The following is a 16,625-nucleotide window of genomic DNA, read 5'->3' on the forward strand; positions in this document are numbered from 1 at the left end:
GCTAAGGAAAAAAAGTGAGAAATGATGAATAGGATTATACTCACCACAGAAGATTTTAAGTTGTACTTCACATTTTGCAGAATCCCATTGAGTACTCTGTGGAAATGCTCAGTTTAATAGTTCTTGCTTGAGCCGAACTCCTGGAGCTTTGAATACCATGAGGGGTAGGATAGACTTTAATGTAATTTCAAAATGATTTTTGCAAATCCTTTGAAATACAGAACACCTTCTAAATGTAGAAAAAGTGTAAGATGAGAGTGACAGGACTAGAGATTTTACGGATTATATGAAATCATGACAGATAGCTAAGTAGAACATTTGTTCTGATTTATTTTTCAGAGGTTTTTGACAGTCTTCAGTGACTTTCAGCTAAGTATTCAATTCCAAGATAATACAACAATTTAGCTAGTTTCTGTTTTGAGTTTGAAACTGGAATGCTCAATCCTATTTTCATTTAAATGGAAATAAACCAGGACATGCATGACTTAATGAGGTGACCTAGGCAATGGTAAAATCCATTTAGAAAACAAGGAGATGCAGTTGCATACAAGCTCTGTGACATATGCAGCAACTCCTTAGAAAATACACAGAACCACTGACACTGTCCCATTAATAATCTCTAGGATTAGTTTCATGTATCGTACAATATTGTATGATACATCAGCTTTTATGAAGTTGAAGCTTTTACGAAGTGACTCACAGAGCATTCACACATCAGAGAAGTTTCAAGAAATAAGCTCTCTGGGAAAAGTACAAGTCATTGATTCTGTGATGTATAAGGACGCTGTGCACTGCTGCCAGTGAGTCACACAAACACAGAAAACCTCCATAACTGAGGCAAGAAAAAATCCCTCTCCCCCCTCAAAACAAAACTAAAACACCCACACCACTACAGAACGCAAGCTGAGGAAGGGACAAATTTCTGAACAGGCCCTGTTTAAACTGAGCCCTTTCCCAAAGGAGGAGCTGGCAGAGCTTCCATTTGAACTGAGCACTTAAGAGGCAGTAGGACAACCTCAAACCCCCCAAGTCTGGTACGTTCCTTGATTTTGACTCACTTCCTACAAAGTGTCCCTAGAGATCTCTTTTTTCCCCTCTATTGTAACATCTCTTTCAAAAGCTACCTACTCAAATGACCAGCCACATAAATTCCACCTTCACACCAAAGAAATGGGGGCTTTTTCTCCTTGTGAGGAGAACAAAAACAAACAAACAAACAAACAAACAATAACAAATCCACACACATCCCCATGAAGATGTTTTTATCAAATTCAAACGGCAAATTTAAAAGAAAAATGTTTTTAAAACATTAAAGCAGTACTTATTCCTATTCTGAGCCGATCTGGATCTTCTGTAGAGGAGAAAAAAAAAGAAAAAAAAAAAAAAGCCATTTTTGTCCAAGCTTCCTCATGTTTTCCAGCCATCTCTCTGTTTCTTAATAGTGCCTATACTGCAGCAGCTAATTTTTCCAGCTCAGAGTAACTTTGGGAAAAAGGATATTTTTTAGCTTAGAGAGCAAAGAAAATACATTGTCAAGACAAACTACAGCTGTCTAAATCATGCCTCCGTGAAGCAACAGCTTCCCCGGGGGATAATTCCCAGAGGTGTATTCTCACATCTGCAAATGTCTCGGCCAATCCTCCCCCCAGCGCAGCGCGCACAAAACTGAGAGGATGAAGTTACGCTTCTACCAGGCAGGAGGCTTGGGGTTTTTTTTTGTTTTATTTTGTTTGTTTGTTGGTTTTAAATGCTTTAGAAGAGGGAAACCCCCCCCCCCCCCATCACAAATATTCCCTCTAGAAGCAGCAGGAACTGCTGCAGGGTGGCACTAAGTGGCACTAATGGCTAAAGAGAGTGTCTAAGTGCATACTCTACGGATGCCACCAGGTTTACGATGTTGCTCTGTGTGCTCTGATATATCACAGCCATAGGAATGTACAAATGGTTAACAACAACGAGAAAAAAAATCTGAAACTTAGTACTATTCAGTCTAGTTTTGCTCAAGTGTAATTAAGTGTGTAGTTCTGGAAGCATGAGGTGACACCAGGCACTTGATCTCCATCAGAGCAGACTCAGGATAAATCAAACCTTAATGACTGTACTCGCCCCCACCAAAACAACCAATCTTCTCAGTTCATCTTCTGGAAAACAAACAAGATCTCTGGACAGGCACTGGACTCAGCTGTGCAGGGATCTAGGACACTCTGCACATGGTACCCCACACTCCTCAAAGACTAAGGTGTGTTTCAGAAGGCACTGGCACAAAGCAGAGGCTCTCCCTGTCCTGTCTGTCAGCTTTTAGCTCTCCCAAACACTGCACACACTTGTGGTGCCACGGCCTCTGCGCAAGGAATGCTGAGGAGCGCGTGCCCCAGGGCACCTCCACGATACTCATCTTCTGCCCTGCCCTTGAGGGCTGTGGGCGTCACGGGTGAACGGGGACTGCACTCTGCACATCTCGGCTTGGCCTCCTGAGCCCCGAGCTCTGCGCGTCACGCACTGCACCGCTAGCCATTAAGGACTGAGCTGAAAATGCCAGAGCAAGATTTGTTAATGCAGCTCCACAGGGAAGTGCGGGATTAGATCAGATTAGTGGCTGACATTGTAGTTGCACATATAGAATTATGTAAAATGGCGCTGCCCATGTCCAGCAGATGCAGAACCACATGACTTCTACTGCAGGCACAGCTAGGAAAAAAACAGATTGGATTCAGCTTGGGGGTTTCAGCTTTCTAATGTTCCCCCACATGTACTGTATCATATCACCTAACGACACACAAGACCAACATAGCACAGTGATTTCAGCATGAGAAGCAAAACGCAGTTCAATTATGTTTAGACAAAACCATTCTCCTTTGTCTTTCTCCTCAGCTGCATATGAGCCTCCAGGATCAGCAATCACCTATAGCCACTCTTGAAAAGGGACTGGGGCCTCAGTCTAATCTTCATCAGTTTGTATTTTCAATTTTAACAAGAATGTTTTCAACTAATAAGGTTAGCCTATGCATTTTGATAATGTGTTTCCTCTTCAAAGGCGGGTCTGCTATCAACTTAAATAAACTCAGCTGCCTATTAAACAACCAGCGCTGAGGCATGCACCAGCCAGCAAGAATAAGTACACAAGAATTAGCTGCTGAGAAAACAGGACAGTTAATGTCTTCAAAAAAACCATAAATTAAATTAATTTAGATTGAAATGTATTAATTTAGATTGAAATGTGGTCAACATCCCCATTAATTTTAAACACAGAAGAGCTAATATGTGGAGTACATGGCCTCAAGAGTCCAATCATTTCAGACATTTCTTACTTTGGGCAATTTCACACCAGCTTGTTCTAATTGGTGCAAAAATACATACATAAAGAATATCTCGCCTACAGTAACTAAATAAAACAGCAGAGGCAACTGGATACTCTATCTGTACAGGTCAGTAATGGTGAAACTTGGGTCTTGAGAGAACAGGCCTTCCCCTCTGCCCGTTTTGCTAGTCTGATCAAGAACTCCCTAATCACTGCCTACTGCCAAGCTCTCCATTCCTGAGCAATCTCAGAGGGTCTGGCTAGACAACAGCTACCTGTCCTCTAAACGAATCCTGTACTTCAGGCCTGCTACTGTCGGCATTTAGGGTGAGACACAACTGAAAACATGTTAGTACCACTAATGCACAATGTGCTGCCAAAGGTCAGAAGACAGACACTCATTTTCATCTTCTGTGATGCCGCAGCTGCATCCAGCATGGGGAACAGCGAGATCCTGCTGACTATTTGCCAGATGTAGGTGGCAGGGTTTTAGGGTAATGTACTAGAATGGTTTGGGCCCACCTAGAGAGATAGATCCCCAATGAGAAGGATGCACTGCCTTCATTAGGAAACTTGCTCGTAGATCACACTAGAATCAATCCTCTTCCTCCTCTCATTCAACACTTGCTCAGCCTCCAGGTGAGAGGGGGTGAGATACCCCAGTGCACATCCCTTCAGATTATATAACTTTACCACTATTGCTAGTCATTTGGATAAGGTCAGCTCATAGACAAACAGCTGAAAAAGCCGAGTCTGAGGGAAAGAGATACTCTGTGCTCATTTTGTTCTGTGTACTCTTTATGCCAGAGAGAGAAACCAAGGGAGAATCCAAGAGAGCTTCTAGAGCTTCCATCCTGGCTCTAGCTGATGATTTAGGCTTCAGCACACACTCTTTGTAATATGCATACACAGATTACATGGCACAGTGTAATGCAGAAAAGCAGCTCATGGCTAACTAGCAAGGAGAATAGAAATAACATCAATAAGGCCGTATGACACTCAGTAGCCTCAGTATTACAACAAGCCTATCCTCCTTCATCCATCTCACACCTGCACTAGATAAGGTAAAGCAAGTTTGGGCAAGTGCCAAGCCCTACAGAAAAACCCAGAAACAGAAATCAAAGATTGAGCAGCAAGACAAAGTCTTCATATTTGTCTATTAAAATAACTGTTATAATGATTTTTGGATTTTGAAGGAGGAAAAAAACCTCAGAGATCACAGGTATTGTACCTTATTCGCTTTTTAAATCGACTTTCAGGAGAATATATTTCATATTTTCAAAGTACATCCCTTGTATGGAAATGGAAGAAGAAATACAGCATATTTTTGCTGCTCATTCAGTTTCTAGATACTAGTCTGAAAAAAAAATAATGCTTTCACTGAGAAAAAAATCACTAACAAACAAATCAAAAGGCATGGAAGTGCCTCCCAAGTGTCCACTGCAGCACTTCACACTGCAGCATTTCAAGTTCCCTAAGAACTCTGGATGTTTGGGTGATTTTCACTGAATTTCAGCACACTATGTTGCAGGCAGGGAAGCTTGCCAACTATTTTAAGATGTAGCAGCTACATGACCCATTTATGCCTTCGCCAACATGCAGCTTCTCCCTTAAGAAAAAAAGAAAACAGTATAGATTTCAGTATCTGTCCTGTATTTTGCTTTCTATTTGTGAAATGGTTGTCATACAACCAATCTGAAAAAGCAGCAAAGATTGACAGTGGCCAGCTAATGAACTCTGGCTGTTTTCCTTCTTTCTTGAATTTTTAATCTTATGTCCAGACCAAAAAGTGAAAGACTATGAAACAATCTACTGCCAAATAAATTAGCATATGCCTAGTACCCAGTAAGGTCAACATAAACAGAGATCTCATCTGACAGGATCAGGATAACAACACTATTCATCATCCCCCTGAAATGGCTCTGCTACCTCCACACCTCCAATTAATGCTTTGGCTGAGTGTCAGTCAGCTGGTCCTCCCACTGCAGAGGAGCTTTTGGGAGCCCAATATTTATATAACACTACTCTGGAAGAAGAAAGGGACCTTCTTTAGGCTTCCTGCAATTCAAAGAACCAATAAGGAGGTTGCTTGCCCTGTTTCTCAAGCTGGTATGGACACAGCAACATTGGAAAACTAATCCTGGGGAATGTGAGGGGATAAAAATAAATAAATAAATAAAATCCAGACAGCTACAGTGCTAATGGAAATGACCAGCTATAGGATGTCTCACTATGCACCTGTTTTTTTTCCTAGATTTCTATCAGTTGTGCGAGCACGCACATTGAAAACTTGGCCTCTTCTGTGCTCCAAGCATTCCAAAATATTACATTTTTTGAGTAGGTTAACGGAAGAGAATTTATGTGATTTTTCCACTGTGCTTCTAAAGATGATCTGGACTTGCTTGAGGTTAACAATTCATGATGCCCTCTTCTGTCACTTACAGCTTTCAGAAAAAAAAAAAAAAAAAAAAAAAAAAACTTTATATACATATACAAATACACACATATATAAAATATAACATAAAAATTATGAAAGCAGCTGTAATGGATGGCTTCCCAATAACACATTTGGCTGACATTGTGAACTACTGACAGAACAGTTAAAATGGAACAAGGCTTAGGATAGAAGAGTCTTAATTAAAAGGGAGGGAACCCTCCTGTTTAAAAAGAATTTGAATGAATTCACCAGATAATCTTTGCAGGTAGCTTTTGATCTTTACCATTAATTCCTATTATTTAAGTAGCCCTGTTTTGTTTTTAACTCAGAAGATGTCCACTGTAGCTTTTGTTGAATTTCAATTTGTTTCCTACACAGTAAAATATCATCCAAAGCCACATATTCCCAGTTCAGATATCAGAAATTCAGTGCACACCCTCTATCCTAACTCTCAGGACACTATTATGCAAAAGATACACATGTGGAGCCTGTAAATTTTTGTTCCACTCTTATCACAGCATGCAGTGACAGAAGCTGCCTGCCCACCCTCTGCAGTCACAGCTGTGAAGTGTCACTTCTGCCCCAGTGTTGCTGTGTATATAATACAAGACACCTGAACACTATTTCCTTTTCCCTCAGACGTGTCCAGCAACCTGGAATCTGTGCTTGCCACACCGATAGCTCAGAGGCAGCCTTCACAGAGCCTCCATGCACTCACACGACGGGCATCCGAGAGTCCAGCTAGAGCGAACATCACTTGAAACAGAAAACAGTTCCACAAGGAGGACATCAAGGGACACACAGATCAGTACAACAAGGCTTGGGCTAATAATAGCCAGTCCACTCCTGGGATGAAATGAATCGCATCTTCAGAGAGTGCTAACAAAGAGCTTTTTAAGGCCTTCTACACCACTGAATGACTTTCACAAAGTCAGAATAACGCAAGGAGGAAAAAGAACACTACTGACTTTGGATCCAAGATTAAAATTACTAAAGTTTTAGCAAGATTTGAGATTATTTCCTCAAAAAATAATATCACAGAATATAGATTAAAAAAACCTAAGATTCATGGTGAAAATTGTTTTAAAATATGTGCCTAATTTCACAAGCTTGTTGATAGGATGGAGGATTTTGGAAAAATCCAACCACATCTGTCTTTGTTGTACTTGTGGAGCAGGCTGGCACCAAGGGAAAAATGCCTGTCTTTCCCCAGCCACTTACACTCCACTCCTTCCTACAGCTCAGGTAGAATACGCCCAGTTCCTCAGGCCATAGCCTTGGTCAGCACCTTTGGTGGAACTTTCTAACTAAAAGCATTGGAGAACATGGCCATCAGCATACTGTATTTATATTACCTTATAAGAAGCCCAAAAGCAATATATAAATGATGGTTCAAAATTTTCACAATTTTTAAATGATATCTTAATTGCTCACATCAACTGCATTAAAAGCAAAATAGTTTCCTACGTACTTGGAAAAAGAAATTCCTATTATTTGAAAACCTTAGACTAATCTGGATGAAAGCAGAAAAATAAAGGGAACCAGCTGTAAGTAGTAAACAGAGGCTCAACAATCCAGCTGACAGCCATTTCTCCAACAAAATCAATAGGCTAGTAATCCCAGTAATTTATTCTGGGACAGCCTCAAGAGTTTGTGTTCCTGGGGACCTCAACCCAGGAACCTCAGGTCTCTGTGTATAGCAGCCAAAACAAAGAATCCCCTTCGTGTCTTATTCATCCTTCTTAGTGTTTGTTTTTAGATTGGAGCGAGGGGGAGGAGAAAGTTATTAACTTTCACCAAAGTTTTTCACCAAATTGCCACCAACAAATAAAACCATCCTAGCCTAGGCTAGCTAAGCCTAGAAAAGTCCTGCTCCATGACTGGACCAAGTGCACTAAGGAGTTCTGTGAGCAGCAAAGTTAAGAAAATGCTGTGCCCTGCAATCCCTTACTTCTAGTAATTCCTTCTATTCCTGTGCGATTTTCCATTTTCCCAAAAGTCTCTTCCTCGACTTCAACTGAATTATGTCAAGATTTTCCACCTTTCAAATACAAAAACAAATAAATGAATCCTTATAATTGCAATTACTTTGGAAGGAACACCTGAGCTGTAGAAGTTTAACAAAGAAAATATCCGATGAGCAAAAAAATTATCAAGGACAAAGCTGTGAATGTTGGAGCTATTTAACACATGAGAAGCTTTCATCTGCAGCCACCTGGCTTCCCTATTCTGCAAGAAACTTAATTATTCCGAAATGTCCAGCCTTCTAGAAAGTTTGGATTAAACCATTCGGAGGAGTTCGAAGTTATCACTTTATCTGCATCGCATCATTTCAATTATCTTCCATCTCACTTCCACTGTTTGGTTAAGAAACAAAGTTAAAAAACAGAAGATTCCTCCTAGCACCAGATCAGTGATCACAGCTTCTAAGAGTCACAGAATCCCTAGAATTGGGTTCCTGTTATCAAATTACAAAACTAATTTAAGGTAGACATTTAATACTCACTCTTTTTAAGTAACTTGTAGTCTAATGAGCTGCATCTAAATACTTGGATTCCAGAGCATCCTTCTCCCTCCCCACAAAAACCCTGTAGAAATCCTATTTTCGTCACCTCTTCAGATGATTAAGACAGGTTTCATTGCATTTTAACTTAAACCACCAACTGGAAACGTAAGGATATCGCAAAGCAGTAGTGTCAAATGGATTCAGTCAAGCTGTTAAAAGTCCCTGCAGGAAGACAAGTTTAGTAAGCAATAACTTTCCTTTTATAATAAACATTCATTTTCTCTGAGCTACTAAAACAAGAAAAGTATTTTGCTTTTTCTTCTCCAAAACTCCTATATTTTTGTGACAGGAATTCTTCAATAACAAAACTATACTTCACTCCTGAGCACGTTTTCTTTTTGTAAGCAGGTTAAACATTACAGCATTGAATTGTGGAAGTTAGATCAAATAGTTTGTTATTATCAATTCTGTCTCAAGATCCCCATATCCAATTATCAGGTTGCATAAGATAGGGTAAAATTGTGAACATAACTTTTTCTTGGTAAAGAAATTCTGCTGACAATTCCCTGATATATAAGACATCTAATCACTGGATCAGCTGCAGAAATAAGGAATCTTGGGATCACTGGAAAGAACAAACTATGCACAGGAAAAATTAATGTGGGAAAGGAAGAAAAACTGATATTTTGGGTGCAAAATACTTAATATATTGCTTAAAGAATATTGCATTCATTTAGATACCAGTTTTAGATATAACCCTTACCGACAGACAAAGTAAGACCTGACATTACCAAAGCATAGCTGAGCTTGACCTTAGAAAACAAGGAAGAACTCAGATCACATTCAGTCTTTATGGAAGAGACCTATTTGCATTCATCCCGGACATGCTGGTTAACTGAAAACTTCAAGCCAATCATTAGCTGTTCCGGATATCCAACCTTTCTGCTTCCAAACCCCCTGAAACAGAATGCTCCAGATCTCAGAAGAACTGCAGCATGTGGATGCACTGTGCCTGCGTTCATATATTGCCTTTGCCCACTGAAAGGGCAAAGAAGATAACTAGACATTTCATAAATGCTTTTCAGCCATCAGGAATTGCTTGATACTGATTTGTTGTAACATATGGTGTGACAGTCCCTCCTAAACAGAGGCATGTAATAGAGAAAATGGTTATAAATATAGACTCAAGTAAATAGCTGTTAATGTGAAAAAAGTTCCAGCTTTAGAACCTTTGTTTACTCAGGCTGCCTCCTGCTTAGAATGCTGTATATCACACATACCTAATGGCTGAATATTAATGCAGCTCATTATAGAGCACCATTATAATAAGCTTAAACGGACTTTATACTTTCCTCTCTTATTGTCTACCCCCTCTTCCAAGAACAAGCCCTGGGCATCATGTAAGGCCTGGCCCACTCTGCCATCCCTCTTCCCTCAACCCAGAGAATTCAGAACAAGTGATTATGCCAAAAGAGATAATGAGAAAGACGACAGACTGTCTGCTAGCTTGGGCAACGGTCTTCAGTTTTCTGCTCAATAAGATGATGGCACAGTGGCTTAGGCTAGTACTCCCAACTGATTGTCCCATGTTTACTATATAATTAACTGAAGCATCTGTGAATCAGTTATTGAAATGTCTCAACTTATGGCCTAGCTTTGTCTTAGTCATCACCAGTTTGCATTAAAAGGCTGTGGACTGAAGAGCTGCAGTTCAGCAGTGAAAGCCCAGGGGCAGGCCAGTCTCCTGGGCGATCCGACATCTCTGATCATGCTATTCCCCAAGCCAGGGCTAAAACATTTAAAGAATGAGTTCAACAGCTTGTTCTTCAAAAAGATTTGCCACAAATCATGGACATTTCACTTTACCTTTTTGTGAGCCAACAAAAACAATACTGCAGTGCTTTGCTTGCCTATGAGAGGTGGAAGAGGAACACTGCTCAGACCTAAGCAACTCTGGTAATAGGTATGTCCAATACAAAGTGTAAAATGCCCATTTATAACACAACTATATCATAATTGCAAATTTTATAAGCATTTTGTGCAAATTAAACCAAAGCATTGGGAGTAAGGTTTGCTTGCTTCACTATAGCAGTACTGGATACAGTCCTGTGACTGTTGCAGCAAACCAGGGAAATTGATGATTTCGTCTTACAGCATTTTCCATTATTTTCCTGAAAACAGGGCTGGTTTAGAAAGACTAGACACCTGTGGTTTTTTCTGTCTTTCAGTGATGAAAGCGTAAAAGGATACAAATAGCAAAGTGAAGAAAAGAAGCAAAATCATACTGGTAGAGCTTTGCCTTTTCTTTTATTTCCATAGTTACTACAGACATAAATTCAGCAAAAGGGGTAGGTTTCCTCTCTCACAGGATTGTTTCCCTAGTCTGACATGTTCTTGAAAAACACTTTTAAACGAACACACTGTCTTGTCTTCAATATCAAGAGCATCTCAAAGGATTCGACCTTTAAACCAATATGAACTTCAGTGTCAGTTTCATACCCAGGTATGGGAGCACTGTGCTACAGAGCAGCAAAATCCTGAATGTCCAGATCAAACAAACCCTTGTTCTTTAATTTATAAAGATGTGATGCAAATCAGAATTTTAGGCCTTCTATAGATAAGATGGGAGTCAAAGATTCCAATAGCAACTCTTCTCACAGAAGGTGTGACCTGCACTATCTCAAATTCGGGCTTCCTCTTCTACTCAGTGTGGAAGCTGCATCTCTCCACACTTGCTCTGTTGTAATGTAAGAAACTATTATGGATTGGGTCATTGTTGACACACCATTTACCTGAACAATGCCCCGATATCTTGTCTATGAAAAGATCAGCTCAAAACCCAAACAAGGACATTATCTCTCACCATTTGCACCTCTTAACCCTGGCACCTTATCTCTAGGAAGATCAACTGGAGACCTGAGCAATGACATTCTCAGTAGCGCCCACCAGAGCAGTCTGTATTGAATCGAGGGTGAAGAGAAATATAAAAACCACACAGCAGGTACAACACGAACAACATTGTACCAGAAAACTTCAAGAAAATGGGAGGACTCTTTGAGAAGGGGGATAAAAGGACTACAACGAGGGGTGCAGGACATCACCTGCACCGGCGGCATGGCCTTCTGTCCCTGAACATCACCTGCACCGAGGCGCCTGTACCTGCACCGAAGCAGAGCCAATGACACTTAGCCAGACTGATGGTGGTGGCACCGATAATCTTGTTGCATCCCTCCCACTTACTTGCTTATCTTTCTTTCTTTTTCCCCCCTTCTTCTCTCTCTCCTATTTGCACTTACAAGAATAAAGCTAACAAGGTAATATGGCATTTGACCCCATTTGTGTCTTAACCTCGCTCTTGGGATCGTAGCGAAACCTCCTGCAACACTGGCTTGGGACATGTAAGGATTATCTAGCAAAGTCTACCCCTTATTTTATATGCAAACACTAGGGCTTAGAGGAGAGCAAATATATTTATATTTTTGTTGTATTTTTTAGAGTGTGCTCTCAAAAGATTCAGCCTTGTAGTGGATACTGTCACACAGCACAAGGACTGCTTTCCTGCTTCTAAGGTGAGTATCCTTTTCAGGAGAACATGGACAACTCTCAAGTTGGTCTCTTAATTTCCTTCATCCCCAGAAAACAATAGAGTTAATTATTTCCGTTAGAAAATGCTCCATATATTACTTCTCCATATACAATAAAAATAGTAATAATCTGCTAAATTCACTTTGGGGGCACTTGTGATTAGCACTTGCATTACAAACAACTCAAGGTTACTTTCACTACACATTGCTGCATTAGGGTCCAGCCTGCCTTGTGTTTTGCAGATGGATTTTTAAATTGCTTTTTTAGTATTTTGCATGATTATAACACATTTGTTTACTTGGAGCAGTGTAGACATGTAGGCGCCAGGAACCTAAATCATTTTAAACACATGCCATTACAGAATAGCTAGCAAGTCTCGAATGCATTTACTATTAAATAAATTCCCTAGGCAACTTCACCTGCAAATATTATGTATTCAGTGTTATGACTGTTACCATCAGATCGCATGAGTTATAGAAGATATTCAGCATTGGTGGGTAGAAGAATAGGGACACCTAGAGAATTCAAGGCAGACGTGGGTTTTATGGATTTCTTCCTCTGTTGTTATACAATGCTTGGGCCTTAAGCTCAGCCCTCCTGTTTAGTCCCTGAAGCGGATGAAAGGGATCTTCATGAGTTCATGACCAAAGAGCCTGAAAATCTTCCCCTCTAAAGCATGACTCAGGGTCTTAAGCAGACACAAGTCATGTTACAGCTCCTGTTATATCTCCTCCTGCCATTTGAGTATTCGCACAATGGCTTTGGCCACCAGCGGTAGTCAGAAGTAGCACAAGTGAGGTTAAAACCATAGCGCTGCTCCTTTGTAGATCCAAAATTTTAACTGGGCACTTGATGCTCTGCTTAAATTGCTGATTCGCAGAATACTCTCATAGCTTCTAGCAGGGTTTTCAAACTGTTCCTTATAATTCTCTCCAATCCCTTATAGACTGCGGTACAGACTAAAGATAATTATCTACATGGATTTCTATCTTATTCTGGACTTATTAATTTGTCTCATCTTGAATCATATTGTTTTGGTCCATACTTGGCACCTTTCATATTCATAAACAGTATCAAGGAGCCAATGCGAAATACTTAACACAGTGGGAGGAAAAATGACAGCCTTCCGAACATTGCCAAGGGAAAGAGCAGGCAGCTAAGACTCCTAGAAGAGCACTATGCTTCAGACTTCTATGAGCCAAAATTTTAAATACTTCTTTCTAAAAATTGGAATAAAAGTAGTTTCCCATTTTTTCATAATATACTAACTACTGAGTATCATATAGGATTCATCCATTAAAAAGCAGGGAGAGGGGGCAAAAAAAGCTCTTTCTGAAGATCAGAATATACATAATAAGCTAATCAAAAGAAAACTATAAACATGCTAATATTTAAGTTAGAAGAGGCCAGGATCTCAGTGACTCTAGCTGTTTCTGAGAAAAGAGATCACAGAACCATGGCAATTTTCTCCAGCTGAATGCCTGGTACATTATTTAAGGCCAGAGGAAACCAATAAAAGTTAGTGCAAGCTCCTATACAGCAGTTCCTACCCTCTGGGTGAAGCTATGAGTCTTTAGGAAGGCACTCAACATAAAATCTCCATTAGGGCAAGAATAAACATTTTCAGTTGGACTTCTGCTGATAGCCAAAACCCTAGATGCTATCAACTCTTTTTTTCTTTTTCCTCTCTCCTCACTGAGAGGCAGCTATAAATGAATAAATCCATATAGGAACAAATACTAATTCTTGACATAACACTCCTGAATGCAAGTGCTAAGCACGCTGGATGCAGTTTGTTTGATGAGCTCTACTAAATAAAATGAAACTTTCTGCATTATATATCCCATGTACCAATTTTGTGTCTAGCTTTCTTTCCACTAACAGCAAAACGAAGACAATAGTAACCTTCCTATAAGCAGTCACAAAAGCTATTCTGTGTTTTTCTTACCTGGAAATATCAGTCTAATTCTCTATTCAGGGAGCCGTTCTACACAATTATGATAAAACTGAGTGCTTTTCCCCTGCCTTATACAAAAATACTCTGGCCTGTGGCTTCAAATCCATTTGCTCTTCATGGCTGTTTCTAGGTTCCACAGCTGTAATGAGCAGAACTCCATTTACTGTGTTACAATTACTGCCATTCAGAGTCATCATTTAGGCAGACAAATATTTTATGGACAGTATAAATACAGATAAATAATTCTAGCAATGACAAACCAGTGATGAATTAAAGGTAAAACTCAGAGCAAGCAAAGTCACCTCTCTACAAGGTCTCACAGCAGAACAGAGAAAAATATGACTCTCAAAGTAGATTCACAGCTTCATTTCAAATCATTTAACACCCTGCGTCAGGCACATAGCAGCTGCTGTAAGTATGACCAAATCACCCTGAAACAGCTCTAAGAGGCACATAAATTCTTATTTCCTAGTACCAGAAGCAATCCATCTCAAGTTGGTAGACATATTTGAGAGAGGTTGAATATTAACATGTTTTTTTTTTTAAAAAAAAAAAAAAAAAGTGGCCATCTTCAACACTCTTCTCCAAGCAAAGCTTCAGGTAAAATGCAAACTTATTCCTGTTCTCTCAGAAGTATAATATAATATACCTAGCAAAGCTCAAAGAGATGCAAAGTCTTACTTGCTGTTCAGTTCACTGTGGTGTATTGAAGGCACGGACTCCAGTATAATGAACCAAAGACCTTTATTAAGCAACAGATAAAAATTATACATCATGCTGTCCCAGATACAATACCTTATTTGAAAAAACACGTGAAGCGGGGTTGCTAAATAAGCCAATAGTCTAACTGATTACATGCAAGATTATCCAATCAGCTATGGATTCGTGGCCTTGCAGATACCAGTAATCAGCTGGCTCCGTGCCATCTCCAACCTCTCTCCAAGTTTCACATGGGAGCTGCAAAGGGAAGACCAGTACACACAGGTCCTTCAAGGTCACGGGAGAGCGCCCTTCCGTCTCAAGCTGTACGGCCTGCCACAGCTCACGCGGATGGTTCTCAGAGACTAGATCTCTGATATGTTGATCAAAGTCAACAATTGTGCCCCCAAAATTTTCAGCTGCTGCTCATGCATACTTATATGAAACTGCCAAATACCACCCAATTAATTTACTCCCAAAGAATCATCATTAGTGTTTAAAAACATTTTCTTACCATTATTTCTTTTAAATGGGATGTTCAGACCTCCTTAACCACTTCATGATTTGACCCTTCACCATATATATATTTTTTCCTCTCTCCAACATTCACACTTTATCCCAGCAGTTATGAGGGAGGGATGTTCAGATGTGAGAGCTTTCTTCTGTCACTGTTGACAAAAAGAAACAAAAGCCCTGCTGAGTTCTTTCTGGAAAAGCACACACACAACTCCAAAAACTAGAATTCAAAGAGGAAGGGGGAAAAAAAAAATCTATATAAAATACCAGGACCAAAAAGTGTCATGCTATCCACACTTGCAAAGCTTTTAAAACAACAGAACTTGTGTGCTACTAAGTTTTTGCCTTCTAGAAGAAGACAGGCACTTTAGTCCTATTAAAAGAAAAAAGAAAAGAAGTCCACAAAGCTATAATGTCCCTTCTCTGAAAATGTATTTCAGGAAAATAAAATGCTTTTATTAACAAAATACCATAAATGTTGTCCTGAAAAGTGCATTTTCAAATCATAAAACTTTTGTTTAAACTTGACAACAATTCCACCACTCTCGCTTACACTCAGATAGATTTAGACAGACTTATGTCCCCCTATCCAGAGGGTAGCATTCTCAAGATCACAACTGAGCACTTCCAGCTACTACCCTAGATTTTATGGATGCTAAACCAAAAAATAAGGTTGTGTTTATATTATGATTTTTAAGTCTATAATGCAGAAAACTAATTTTAGCCACCTTGATAAGAAGAATTTTAGCCTACGTTTTTCAAAACACGTAAGAAGCCATACAAGATGTGCAAACTGAAATCAGCACAGCTATGTGAAACATAAGATCTCTTTTCTCATACAGCTAGCAATTGTAAAACAGCTTTCATTCATGCTATTTGCTGCAGTTTGGTTGAAATGTTAATTTCATTCTGCATTCAGGAACTCTAATAATTAAGTCCTAAAGCAATTGCTTAGAAAAATTCAGTCACAGTGATGCATATTTTTTCCACAGTTAATAAAAAACAGCATTGTCTTAAATATAAAACATTTATTAGAGAATGGTATGCACTGCTACCATTGTCTGTATCTTCATAAATTGGTTCCAGCCCTCGCCAACATGCATAACTCCAAATGGATACAGTCCAGAAACACAACGTTTCTCCAGGATGTAAACCAGCAATCTATTATTAACCTCAGAAATTCTATAATGTATTGTGTCTCTTTCTTAGCATATGCTATATTAAATGTAAGCAATAGTGTCAGGCACAAGTTATTCTTGTGTAGGAGTAAATTCTCCTGTGGCCCACAGAGACAGGCTGGAGTGACATCTGCTGTTCAGCATGCAGCTTTACAAAAAACACTTTTTATTTAGCAGCCATTTTGATTAAACAGATGTAATGGAACTATCTTCTTAACCCAGGAAAACAAGACTCGAATGTACTTGTTTATTTTCCTCTCAAAATCCTTCTGTTCATTTGGATGCCAATATAGAACAGTTTTTGAAGAGAATGCACATTCACAGTCACATCAAATGCATATAGCTCTTATTTGATACTGTGAATATTTCGGTATGCAGTACAAGATTTTACACAGTATTTCTCCTTAATTAAAAAAAATAAACCAATGTCTCTGTTTTTGGATATGAAT

This window comes from Tinamus guttatus, unplaced genomic scaffold (genome assembly GCF_059628265.1).
Source record: "Tinamus guttatus ecotype Peru unplaced genomic scaffold, ASM5962826v1 Tinamus_guttatus_pri_ptg000403l, whole genome shotgun sequence".
NCBI classification, from domain to species: domain Eukaryota; kingdom Metazoa; phylum Chordata; class Aves; order Tinamiformes; family Tinamidae; genus Tinamus; species Tinamus guttatus.